Source organism: Salminus brasiliensis, chromosome 1 (assembly GCF_030463535.1).
Source record: "Salminus brasiliensis chromosome 1, fSalBra1.hap2, whole genome shotgun sequence".
NCBI classification, from domain to species: domain Eukaryota; kingdom Metazoa; phylum Chordata; class Actinopteri; order Characiformes; family Bryconidae; genus Salminus; species Salminus brasiliensis.
In genome coordinates this window covers 55,757,424-55,770,579 of record NC_132878.1, presented here as the reverse complement: position 1 = coordinate 55,770,579, position 13,156 = coordinate 55,757,424, and the positions used below count along the sequence as shown (strand labels likewise).

Here is a 13,156-nt window from a genome sequence, read left to right as displayed (position 1 = left end):
CATAAGAGTAGCTTCGTAAGAGGCATTTCAAGGTCCTGGAGTGGCCTAGCCAGTCTCCAGATCTCAACCCCATAGAAAACCTTTGAAGGGAGTTGAGAGTCTGTGTTGCCCGCCGACAGCCCCAAAACATCACTGCTCTAGAGGAGATCTGCATGGAGGAATGGGCCAACATACCAGCAATGGTGTGTGCCAACCTTGTGAAGACAGAAAACGTTTGACCTCTGTCATTGCCAACAAAGGATATATAACAAAGTATTGAGATGAACTTCTGTTATTGACCAAATACTTATCTTCCACCATTATTTGCAAATAAATTCTTTAAAAATCAGACAATGTGATTTTCTGATATTTTTTCTCTCGTTTTGTCTCTCATAGTTGAGGTCTACCTATGAGGTCAATTACAGACTTCTCTCATTTTTTTAAGTGGGAGAATGAAAAGTTTTACATATTTCAAACAAGCTTTATTTGGCTTGTTTATCTGTGTCATGTGAGCCCATGACCTAAGGACTAATGAACAACAAAGAGCAAAATATTAAACCTACTGTGTCAACATCGTTACTTGGTACAAAGCAACAGGGCTAAAACCGTCAAAAAAAAGCAGTGAGAGATAGTACTTTCACTTTCTGCTGTACACTGTGTATCATGCAGTATCTGCTGTTGTTATAAAAGTTTGTGTAATCTATTCTCCTGTAGTTTGACTCCTAAAGAGAGTTTATTTGTGTATGTTTTCTCTTCTCCTGTTGTTTTAAAGGCACAGAAAGAACAAAGATTTATGCTGTCAGAAGTGGGATTCGAACCCACGCCTCCAGGGGAGACTGCGACCTGAACGCAGCGCCTTAGACCGCTCGACCATCCTGACTGCGCCGCTTCACTGCACGTCTTCAAAATACATATATTTACATATTTATATAGGACAGCTTTGTCTTTGAAATAACGCTGTTGTTGGGAGCACTCAATGCTTTTCAGCTATCTATAAAATCTTTGAGTAACAACTTGGAATTTGGAACATTTTAATGCTGCTGGCGAGCAGTCTGAGATACCAAAAACACTTTTCTGAGACTTACGTTATTATTAGGCTTTTTTGGTCATTTGTTTGGACAACCACTGAATGTTAAAATATACAAGCTGATAAACGGAACTTGATCAACTGAACAACGTTTATTTAGCAAAATATGCGACGTTGAGGTTCTTCTATTGTATATATCACCGCACACAGGAGTGCACTGTTCATCTCAGAGAGGTCTACCACTGGTTTGCTGTAGCTATAGGTCCAGGTCTCTGCCCTGATATAACATCTACAACAGGACTATCTAAGACCGACTACCTAGCGCACTCTCCTTTCCGCCATCCCTTTTCAGAGGGCGGCAGTTGCTGGTCGGGAGTTCAACACGGGCCGTTCAAACTGGGCTAAAAGATAGAGGCATCCACCTTCTCCGCCAAAAGTGCTTAATCAAGATTCATGTAACACATAAAGGAGAGATTACTACAGTTAGTAAGGTGATGTTTAACTGGGTGAATCCGAATGTCTTCACCTGTTCATTGCCGTTGCTGCAGCTTTACTTACACTAAAGACAAAAACAGACTAAAATTAAACACTAGCAACATTTTCCTGGATTCACTCGTGGTGTAAAAGAGCTGCTTTACTTCATTAGTATATCATAGTATTACACTTTTCTAATTATCAGTTAAATATGTGCTCAAATATGTGTCAAAATGCGCCAGGCTTGTTAAGACGTTTCTCTCAAAGCACAAACTGTCCAGTAATAGACGTGCTTCTGTCTCTGACTTTACATCTACAGAGTAGAGTAACTAGGTAGGAGTGTCTAGTAGCGTGGACTGTGAGTGGACACAGTGCTTCAAAGCTGCAGCAGCACTGCTGTGTCTGATCTACTCACACTAAAGCAACACACACCTGGTTTCTTATATAGTGATAGCGTGATTGTTCAATGTCCCAATGCATGTTTCAGCCTTCTAACTCCAACAGAAATAAAATAACTGAAACATATAAATAAAGTTAATAAAACGTGTATGCATATTTATAATATATTGTAATAAGAATTATTAAATGAATGCATCTCCTCGCATTTGCTGCCAAACCAAGTACAGTGAAAAAACAATGGATCATCCCATGAAAAGTTTCACATATTTCAAACAAGCTTTATTTGGCTTGTTTATCTGTGTCATGTGAGCCCATGACCTAAGGACTAATGAACAACAAAGACCAAAATGTTAAACTCACTGTGTCAACATCGTTACTTGGCATACAGCAACAGGGCTAATACCGTCAGAAATGCAGTGAGAGATAGTACTTTCACTTTCTGCTGTAACTGTGTATCATGCAGTATCTGCTGTAGTTATAAAAGTTTGTGTAATCTATTTTCCTGTAGTTTGACTCCTAAAGAGAGTTTATTTGTGTATGTTTTCTCTTCTCCTGTTGTTTTAAAGGCACAGAAAGAATAAAGATTTGTGTTGTCAGAAGTGGGATTCGAACCCACGCCTCCAGGGGAGACTGCGACCTGAACGCAGCGCCTTAGACCGCTCGGCCATCCTGACTGCGCTGCACAGCTGATTTAAACGCTGCAACATCACGAAGTGACACTTTTCCACGCAACGTGTCACGACATGGATTTAATGTACATATTTTGAGATATTTATCACAGGTTTTTAGGACAGCTTTGTCTTTGAAATAACGCTGTTGTTGGGAGCACTCAATGCTTTTAAACCATCTATAAAATCTTCGGGTAACAACTTGGAATTTGGAATATTTTAATGCTGCTGGCGAGCAGTCTGAGATACCAAAAACACTTTTCTGAGACTTACGTTATTATTAGGCTTTTGTTTTTGTTTAGACAACCACTGAAACCCCATCTACAAATACATTGTTTTAGAAATCCTTTGCTGTGCTCAAAAGTATATGTTACTCCACTTGATCAACTGAAAAATGTTTATTTAGCAACAAATACGACGTTGATATGTAACATAAGTATTGATTGTAGTTTTAGTTCAGTTAAAAAACAATTCTGGTTCTTATCCATGATTAGTGATTTCTTCTGTTGCTTGGTGTGAAGAAATCTACTGTGGGAGCAATAATCAGAAAATGGGAGACCTACAAGACCACTGCTAATCTCCTTCGATCAGGGGCTCCATGCAAGATCTCAGCCCGTGGGGTCAGAATGATCACAAGAACGGTGAGCAAAAATCCCAGAACCACACGGAGGGACCTAGTGAATGACCTGCAGAAAGCTGGGACCAACGTTACAAAGGCTACCGTCAGTAACACACTACGCCGCCAGGGACTCAGATCTTGCAGTGCCAGACGCGGTCCCCTGCTTAAGCCAGTACATATCCGGGCGCATCTGAAGTTTGCTAGAGAGCATTTGGATATTCCGGAAGAGTTTTGGGAGAATGTCTTATGGTCAGATGAAACCAAAGTAGAACTGTTTGGTACAAACACAGCTCGTTGTGTTTGGAGGAGAGTGAATGCTGAGTTGCATCCAAAGAACACCATACCAACTGTGAAGCATGGTGGTGGCAACATCATGCTTTGGGGCTGTTTCTCTGCAAAGGGACTAGGATGACTGGTCCGTGTACATGAAAGAATGAATGGGGCCATGTATTGTGAGATTTTGAGTGCAAACCTCCTTCCATCAGCAAGGGCATTGAAAATGAAACGTGGCTGGGTCTTTCAGCATGACAATGATCCCAAGCACACTGCCAGGGCAACATAAGAGTAGCTTCGTAAGAGGCATTTCAAGGTCCTGGAGTGGCCTAGCCAGTCTCCAGATCTCAACCCCATAGAAAACCTTTGAAGGGAGTTGAGAGTCTGTGTTGCCCGCCGACAGCCCCAAAACATCACTGCTCTAGAGGAGATCTGCATGGAGGAATGGGCCAACATACCAGCAATGGTGTGTGCCAACCTTGTGAAGACAGAAAACGTTTGACCTCTGTCATTGCCAACAAAGGATATATAACAAAGTATTGAGATGAACTTCTGTTATTGACCAAATACTTATCTTCCACCATTATTTGCAAATAAATTCTTTAAAAATCAGACAATGTGATTTTCTGATATTTTTTCTCTCGTTTTGTCTCTCATAGTTGAGGTCTACCTATGAGGTCAATTACAGACTTCTCTCATTTTTTTAAGTGGGAGAATGAAAAGTTTTACATATTTCAAACAAGCTTTATTTGGCTTGTTTATCTGTGTCATGTGAGCCCATGACCTAAGGACTAATGAACAACAAAGAGCAAAATATTAAACCTACTGTGTCAACATCGTTACTTGGTACAAAGCAACAGGGCTAAAACCGTCAAAAAAAAGCAGTGAGAGATAGTACTTTCACTTTCTGCTGTACACTGTGTATCATGCAGTATCTGCTGTTGTTATAAAAGTTTGTGTAATCTATTCTCCTGTAGTTTGACTCCTAAAGAGAGTTTATTTGTGTATGTTTTCTCTTCTCCTGTTGTTTTAAAGGCACAGAAAGAACAAAGATTTATGCTGTCAGAAGTGGGATTCGAACCCACGCCTCCAGGGGAGACTGCGACCTGAACGCAGCGCCTTAGACCGCTCGGCCATCCTGACTTGGCCGCTTCACTGCACGGCTTCAAAATACATATATTGACATATTTATATAGGACAGCTTTGTCTTTGAAATAACGCTGTTGTTGGGAGCACTCAATGCTTTTCAGCTATCTATAAAATCTTTGAGTAACAACTTGGAATTTGGAACATTTTAATGCTGCTGGCGAGCAGTCTGAGATACCAAAAACACTTTTCTGAGACTTACGTTATTATTAGGCTTTTTTGGTCATTTGTTTGGACAACCACTGAATGTTAAAATATACAAGCTGATAAACGGAACTTGATCAACTGAACAACGTTTATTTAGCAAAATATGCGACGTTGAGGTTCTTCTATTGTATATATCACCGCACACAGGAGTGCACTGTTCATCTCAGAGAGGTCTACCACTGGTTTGCTGTAGCTATAGGTCCAGGTCTCTGCCCTGATATAACATCTACAACTGGACTGTCTAAGACCGACTACCTAGCGCACTCTCCTTTCCGCCATCCCTTTTCAGAGGGCGGCAGTTGCTGGTCGGGAGTTCAACACGGGCCGTTCAAACTGGGCTAAAAGATAGAGGCATCCACCTTCTCCGCCAAAAGTGCTTAATCAAGATTCATGTAACACATAAAGGAGAGATTACTACAGTTAGTAAGGTGATGTTTAACTGGGTGAATCCGAATGTCTTCACCTGTTCATTGCCGTTGCTGCAGCTTTACTTACACTAAAGACAAAAACAGACTAAAATTAAACACTAGCAACATTTTCCTGGATTCACTCGTGGTGTAAAAGAGCTGCTTTACTTCATTAGTATATCATAGTATTACACTTTTCTAATTATCAGTTAAATATGTGCTCAAATATGTGTCAAAATGCGCCAGGCTTGTTAAGACGTTTCTCTCAAAACACAAACTGTCCAGTAATAGACGTGCTTCTGTCTCTGACTTTACATCTACAGAGTAGAGTAACTAGGTAGGAGTGTCTAGTAGCGTGGACAGTGAGTGGACACAGTGCTTCAAAGCTGCAGCAGCACTGCTGTGTCTGATCTACTCACACTAAAGCAACACACACCTGGTTTCTTATATAGTGATAGTGTGATTGTTCAATGTCCCAATGCATGTTTCAACCTTCTAACTCCAACAGAAATAAAATAACTGAAACATATAAATAAAGTTAATAAAACGTGTATGCATATTTATAATATATTGTAATAAGAATTATTAAATGAATGCATCTCCTCGCATTTGCTGCCAAACCAAGTACAGTGAAAAAACAATGGATCATCCCATGAAAAGTTTCACATATTTCAAACAAGCTTTATTTGGCTTGTTTATCTGTGTCATGTGAGCCCATGACCTAAGGACTAATGAACAACAAAGACCAAAATGTTAAACTCACTGTGTCAACATCGTTACTTGGCATACAGCAACAGGGCTAATACCGTCAGAAATGCAGTGAGAGATAGTACTTTCACTTTCTGCTGTACACTGTGTATCATGCAGTATCTGCTGTAGTTATAAAAGTTTGTGTAATCTATTTTCCTGTAGTTTGACTCCTAAAGAGAGTTTATTTGTGTATGTTTTCTCTTCTCCTGTTGTTTTAAAGGCACAGAAAGAATAAAGATTTGTGTTGTCAGAAGTGGGATTCGAACCCACGCCTCCAGGGGAGACTGCGACCTGAACGCAGCGCCTTAGACCGCTCGGCCATCCTGACTGTGCTGCACAGCTGATTTAAACGCTGCAACATCACGAAGTGACACTTTTCCACGCAACGTGTCACGACATGGATTTAATGTACATATTTTGAGATATTTATCACAGGTTTTTAGGACAGCTTTGTCTTTGAAATAACGCTGTTGTTGGGAGCACTCAATGCTTTTAAACCATCTATAAAATCTTCGGGTAACAACTTGGAATTTGGAATATTTTAATGCTGCTGGCGAGCAGTCTGAGATACCAAAAACACTTTTCTGAGACTTACGTTATTATTAGGCTTTTTTTTTTGTTTAGACAACCACTGAAACCCCATCTACAAATACATTGTTTTAGAAATCCTTTGCTGTGATCAAAAGTATATGTTAGTCCACTTGATCAACTGAAAAATGTTTATTTAGCAACAAATACGACGTTGATATGTAACATAAGTATTGATTGTAGTTTTAGTTCAGTTAAAAAACAATTCTGGTTCTTATCCATGATTAGTGATTTCTTCTGTTGCTTGGTGTGAAGAAATCTACTGTGGGAGCAATAATCAGAAAATGGGAGACCTACAAGACCACTGCTAATCTCCTTCGATCAGGGGCTCCATGCAAGATCTCAGCCCGTGGGGTCAGAATGATCACAAGAACGGTGAGCAAAAATCCCAGAACCACACGGAGGGACCTAGTGAATGACCTGCAGAAAGCTGGGACCAACGTTACAAAGGCTACCGTCAGTAACACACTACGCCGCCAGGGACTCAGATCTTGCAGTGCCAGACGCGGTCCCCTGCTTAAGCCAGTACATATCCGGGCGCATCTGAAGTTTGCTAGAGAGCATTTGGATATTCCGGAAGAGTTTTGGGAGAATGTCTTATGGTCAGATGAAACCAAAGTAGAACTGTTTGGTACAAACACAGCTCGTTGTGTTTGGAGGAGAGTGAATGCTGAGTTGCATCCAAAGAACACCATACCAACTGTGAAGCATGGTGGTGGCAACATCATGCTTTGGGGCTGTTTCTCTGCAAAGGGACTAGGATGACTGGTCCGTGTACATGAAAGAATGAATGGGGCCATGTATTGTGAGATTTTGAGTGCAAACCTCCTTCCATCAGCAAGGGCATTGAAAATGAAACGTGGCTGGGTCTTTCAGCATGACAATGATCCCAAGCACACTGCCAGGGCAACATAAGAGTAGCTTCGTAAGAGGCATTTCAAGGTCCTGGAGTGGCCTAGCCAGTCTCCAGATCTCAACCCCATAGAAAACCTTTGAAGGGAGTTGAGAGTCTGTGTTGCCCGCCGACAGCCCCAAAACATCACTGCTCTAGAGGAGATCTGCATGGAGGAATGGGCCAACATACCAGCAATGGTGTGTGCCAACCTTGTGAAGACAGAAAACGTTTGACCTCTGTCATTGCCAACAAAGGATATATAACAAAGTATTGAGATGAACTTCTGTTATTGACCAAATACTTATCTTCCACCATTATTTGCAAATAAATTCTTTAAAAATCAGACAATGTGATTTTCTGATATTTTTTCTCTCGTTTTGTCTCTCATAGTTGAGGTCTACCTATGAGGTCAATTACAGACTTCTCTCATTTTTTTAAGTGGGAGAATGAAAAGTTTTACATATTTCAAACAAGCTTTATTTGGCTTGTTTATCTGTGTCATGTGAGCCCATGACCTAAGGACTAATGAACAACAAAGAGCAAAATATTAAACCTACTGTGTCAACATCGTTACTTGGTACAAAGCAACAGGGCTAAAACCGTCAAAAAAAAAGCAGTGAGAGATAGTACTTTCACTTTCTGCTGTACACTGTGTATCATGCAGTATCTGCTGTTGTTATAAAAGTTTGTGTAATCTATTCTCCTGTAGTTTGACTCCTAAAGAGAGTTTATTTGTGTATGTTTTCTCTTCTCCTGTTGTTTTAAAGGCACAGAAAGAACAAAGATTTATGCTGTCAGAAGTGGGATTCGAACCCACGCCTCCAGGGGAGACTGCGACCTGAACGCAGCGCCTTAGACCGCTCGGCCATCCTGACTGCGCCGCTTCACTGCACGTCTTCAAAATACATATATTGACATATTTATATAGGACAGCTTTGTCTTTGAAATAACGCTGTTGTTGGGAGCACTCAATGCTTTTCAGCTATCTATAAAATCTTTGAGTAACAACTTGGAATTTGGAACATTTTAATGCTGCTGGCGAGCAGTCTGAGATACCAAAAACACTTTTCTGAGACTTACGTTATTATTAGGCTTTTTTGGTCATTTGTTTGGACAACCACTGAATGTTAAAATATACAAGCTGATAAACGGAACTTGATCAACTGAACAACGTTTATTTAGCAAAATATGCGACGTTGAGGTTCTTCTATTGTATATATCACCGCACACAGGAGTGCACTGTTCATCTCAGAGAGGTCTACCACTGGTTTGCTGTAGCTATAGGTCCAGGTCTCTGCCCTGATATAACATCTACAACAGGACTATCTAAGACCGACTACCTAGCGCACTCTCCTTTCCGCCATCCCTTTTCAGAGGGCGGCAGTTGCTGGTCGGGAGTTCAACACGGGCCGTTCAAACTGGGCTAAAAGATAGAGGCATCCACCTTCTCCGCCAAAAGTGCTTAATCAAGATTCATGTAACACATAAAGGAGAGATTACTACTTTCTGCTGTACACTGTGTATCATGCAGTATCTGCTGTAGTTATAAAAGTTTGTGTAATCTATTTTCCTGTAGTTTGACTCCTAAAGAGAGTTTATTTGTGTATGTTTTCTCTCCTCCTGTTGTTTTAAAGGCACAGAAAGAATAAAGATTTGTGCTGTCAGAAGTGGGATTCGAACCCACGCCTCCAGGGGAGACTGCGACCTGAACGCAGCGCCTTAGACCGCTCGGCCATCCTGACTGCGCTGCACAGCTGATTTAAACGCTGTAACATCACGAAGTGACACTTTTCCACGCAACGTGTCACGACATGGATTTAATGTACATATTTTGAGATATTTATCACAGGTTTTTAGGACAGCTTAGTCTTTGAAATAACGCTGTTGTTGGGAGCACTCAATGCTTTTAAACCATCTATAAAATCTTCGGGTAACAACTTGGAATTTGGAATATTTTAATGCTGCTGGCGAGCAGTCTGAGATACCAAAAACACTTTTCTGAGACTTACGTTATTATTAGGCTTTTGTTTTTGTTTAGACAACCACTGAAACCCCATCTACAAATACATTGTTTTAGAAATCCTTTGCTGTGCTCAAAAGTATATGTTACTCCACTTGATCAACTGAAAAATGTTTATTTAGCAACAAATACGACGTTGATATGTAACATAAGTATTGATTGTAGTTTTAGTTCAGTTAAAAAACAATTCTGGTTCTTATCCATGATTAGTGATTTCTTCTGTTGCTTGGTGTGAAGAAATCTACTGTGGGAGCAATAATCAGAAAATGGGAGACCTACAAGACCACTGCTAATCTCCTTCGATCAGGGGCTCCATGCAAGATCTCAGCCCGTGGGGTCAGAATGATCACAAGAACGGTGAGCAAAAATCCCAGAACCACACGGAGGGACCTAGTGAATGACCTGCAGAAAGCTGGGACCAACGTTACAAAGGCTACCGTCAGTAACACACTACGCCGCCAGGGACTCAGATCTTGCAGTGCCAGACGCGGTCCCCTGCTTAAGCCAGTACATATCCGGGCGCATCTGAAGTTTGCTAGAGAGCATTTGGATATTCCGGAAGAGTTTTGGGAGAATGTCTTATGGTCAGATGAAACCAAAGTAGAACTGTTTGGTACAAACACAGCTCGTTGTGTTTGGAGGAGAGTGAATGCTGAGTTGCATCCAAAGAACACCATACCAACTGTGAAGCATGGTGGTGGCAACATCATGCTTTGGGGCTGTTTCTCTGCAAAGGGACTAGGATGACTGGTCCGTGTACATGAAAGAATGAATGGGGCCATGTATTGTGAGATTTTGAGTGCAAACCTCCTTCCATCAGCAAGGGCATTGAATATGAAACGTGGCTGGGTCTTTCAGCATGACAATGATCCCAAGCACACTGCCAGGGCAACATAAGAGTAGCTTCGTAAGAGGCATTTCAAGGTCCTGGAGTGGCCTAGCCAGTCTCCAGATCTCAACCCCATAGAAAACCTTTGAAGGGAGTTGAGAGTCTGTGTTGCCCGCCGACAGCCCCAAAACATCACTGCTCTAGAGGAGATCTGCATGGAGGAATGGGCCAACATACCAGCAATGGTGTGTGCCAACCTTGTGAAGACAGAAAACGTTTGACCTCTGTCATTGCCAACAAAGGATATATAACAAAGTATTGAGATGAACTTCTGTTATTGACCAAATACTTATCTTCCACCATTATTTGCAAATAAATTCTTTAAAAATCAGACAATGTGATTTTCTGATATTTTTTCTCTCGTTTTGTCTCTCATAGTTGAGGTCTACCTATGAGGTCAATTACAGACTTCTCTCATTTTTTTAAGTGGGAGAATGAAAAGTTTTACATATTTCAAACAAGCTTTATTTGGCTTGTTTATCTGTGTCATGTGAGCCCATGACCTAAGGACTAATGAACAACAAAGAGCAAAATATTAAACCTACTGTGTCAACATCGTTACTTGGTACAAAGCAACAGGGCTAAAACCGTCAAAAAAAAGCAGTGAGAGATAGTACTTTCACTTTCTGCTGTACACTGTGTATCATGCAGTATCTGCTGTTGTTATAAAAGTTTGTGTAATCTATTCTCCTGTAGTTTGACTCCTAAAGAGAGTTTATTTGTGTATGTTTTCTCTTCTCCTGTTGTTTTAAAGGCACAGAAAGAACAAAGATTTATGCTGTCAGAAGTGGGATTCGAACCCACGCCTCCAGGGGAGACTGCGACCTGAACGCAGCGCCTTAGACCGCTCAGCCATCCTGACTGCGCCGCTTCACTGCACGTCTTCAAAATACATATATTGACATATTTATATAGGACAGCTTTGTCTTTGAAATAACGCTGTTGTTGGGAGCACTCAATGCTTTTCAGCTATCTATAAAATCTTTGAGTAACAACTTGGAATTTGGAACATTTTAATGCTGCTGGCGAGCAGTCTGAGATACCAAAAACACTTTTCTGAGACTTACGTTATTATTAGGCTTTTTTGGTCATTTGTTTGGACAACCACTGAATGTTAAAATATACAAGCTGATAAACGGAACTTGATCAACTGAACAACGTTTATTTAGCAAAATATGCGACGTTGAGGTTCTTCTATTGTATATATCACCGCACACAGGAGTGCACTGTTCATCTCAGAGAGGTCTACCACTGGTTTGCTGTAGCTATAGGTCCAGGTCTCTGCCCTGATATAACATCTACAACAGGACTATCTAAGACCGACTACCTAGCGCACTCTCCTTTCCGCCATCCCTTTTCAGAGGGCGGCAGTTGCTGGTCAGGAGTTCAACACGGGCCGTTCAAACTGGGCTAAAAGATAGAGGCATCCACCTTCTCCGCCAAAAGTGCTTAATCAAGATTCATGTAACACATAAAGGAGAGATTACTACAGTTAGTAAGGTGATGTTTAACTGGGTGAATCCGAATGTCTTCACCTGTTCATTGCCGTTGCTGCAGCTTTACTTACACTAAAGACAAAAACAGACTAAAATTAAACACTAGCAACATTTTCCTGGATTCACTCGTGGTGTAAAAGAGCTGCTTTACTTCATTAGTATATCATAGTATTACACTTTTCTAATTATCAGTTAAATATGTGCTCAAATATGTGTCAAAATGCGCCAGGCTTGTTAAGACGTTTCTCTCAAAGCACAAACTGTCCAGTAATAGACGTGCTTCTGTCTCTGACTTTACATCTACAGAGTAGAGTAACTAGGTAGGAGTGTCTAGTAGCGTGGACAGTGAGTGGACACAGTGCTTCAAAGCTGCAGCAGCACTGCTGTGTCTGATCTACTCACACTAAAGCAACACACACCTGGTTTCTTATATAGTGATAGCGTGATTGTTCAATGTCCCAATGCATGTTTCAGCCTTCTAACTCCAACAGAAATAAAATAACTGAAACATATAAATAAAGTTAATAAAACGTGTATGCATATTTATAATATATTGTAATAACAATTATTAAATGAATGCATCTCCTCGCATTTGCTGCCAAACCAAGTACAGTGAAAAAACAATGGATCATCCCATGAAAAGTTTCACATATTTCAAACAAGCTTTATTTGGCTTGTTTATCTGTGTCATGTGAGCCCATGACCTAAGGACTAATGAACAACAAAGACCAAAATGTTAAACTCACTGTGTCAACATCGTTACTTGGCATACAGCAACAGGGCTAATACCGTCAGAAATGCAGTGAGAGATAGTACTTTCACTTTCTGCTGTAACTGTGTATCATGCAGTATCTGCTGTAGTTATAAAAGTTTGTGTAATCTATTTTCCTGTAGTTTGACTCCTAAAGAGAGTTTATTTGTGTATGTTTTCTCTTCTCCTGTTGTTTTAAAGGCACAGAAAGAATAAAGATTTGTGTTGTCAGAAGTGGGATTCGAACCCACGCCTCCAGGGGAGACTGCGACCTGAACGCAGCGCCTTAGACCGCTCGGCCATCCTGACTGTGCTGCACAGCTGATTTAAACGCTGCAACATCACGAAGTGACACTTTTCCACGCAACGTGTCACGACATGGATTTAATGTACATATTTTGAGATATTTATCACAGGTTTTTAGGACAGCTTTGTCTTTGAAATAACGCTGTTGTTGGGAGCACTCAATGCTTTTAAACCATCTATAAAATCTTCGGGTAACAACTTGGAATTTGGAATATTTTAATGCTGCTGGCGAGCAGTCTGAGATACCAAAAACACTTTTCTG

General features: G+C 40.8%; 8 non-coding genes across 8 annotated transcripts; all 8 read right to left on the bottom strand.

The window, feature by feature from the left end:
* Positions 1–776: 776 nt before the first annotated feature.
* On the bottom strand, positions 777–859 carry trnal-cag (transfer RNA leucine (anticodon CAG)). The gene has a single exon. It is a non-coding gene; the product is annotated as a tRNA-Leu (tRNA).
* Positions 860–2,470: 1,611 nt separating this feature from the next.
* trnal-cag (transfer RNA leucine (anticodon CAG)) lies at positions 2,471–2,553 on the bottom strand. The gene has a single exon. It is a non-coding gene; the product is annotated as a tRNA-Leu (tRNA).
* Positions 2,554–4,499: 1,946 nt separating this feature from the next.
* Positions 4,500–4,582, bottom strand: trnal-cag (transfer RNA leucine (anticodon CAG)). The gene has a single exon. It is a non-coding gene; the product is annotated as a tRNA-Leu (tRNA).
* Positions 4,583–6,194: 1,612 nt separating this feature from the next.
* On the bottom strand, positions 6,195–6,277 carry trnal-cag (transfer RNA leucine (anticodon CAG)). The gene has a single exon. It is a non-coding gene; the product is annotated as a tRNA-Leu (tRNA).
* A 1,947-nt stretch (positions 6,278–8,224) lies between these two features.
* Positions 8,225–8,307, bottom strand: trnal-cag (transfer RNA leucine (anticodon CAG)). Its single transcript has one exon. It is a non-coding gene; the product is annotated as a tRNA-Leu (tRNA).
* Positions 8,308–9,091: 784 nt separating this feature from the next.
* Positions 9,092–9,174, bottom strand: trnal-cag (transfer RNA leucine (anticodon CAG)). The gene has a single exon. It is a non-coding gene; the product is annotated as a tRNA-Leu (tRNA).
* A 1,946-nt stretch (positions 9,175–11,120) lies between these two features.
* trnal-cag (transfer RNA leucine (anticodon CAG)) lies at positions 11,121–11,203 on the bottom strand. Its single transcript has one exon. It is a non-coding gene; the product is annotated as a tRNA-Leu (tRNA).
* A 1,611-nt stretch (positions 11,204–12,814) lies between these two features.
* trnal-cag (transfer RNA leucine (anticodon CAG)) lies at positions 12,815–12,897 on the bottom strand. Its single transcript has one exon. It is a non-coding gene; the product is annotated as a tRNA-Leu (tRNA).
* Positions 12,898–13,156: the final 259 nt, after the last annotated feature.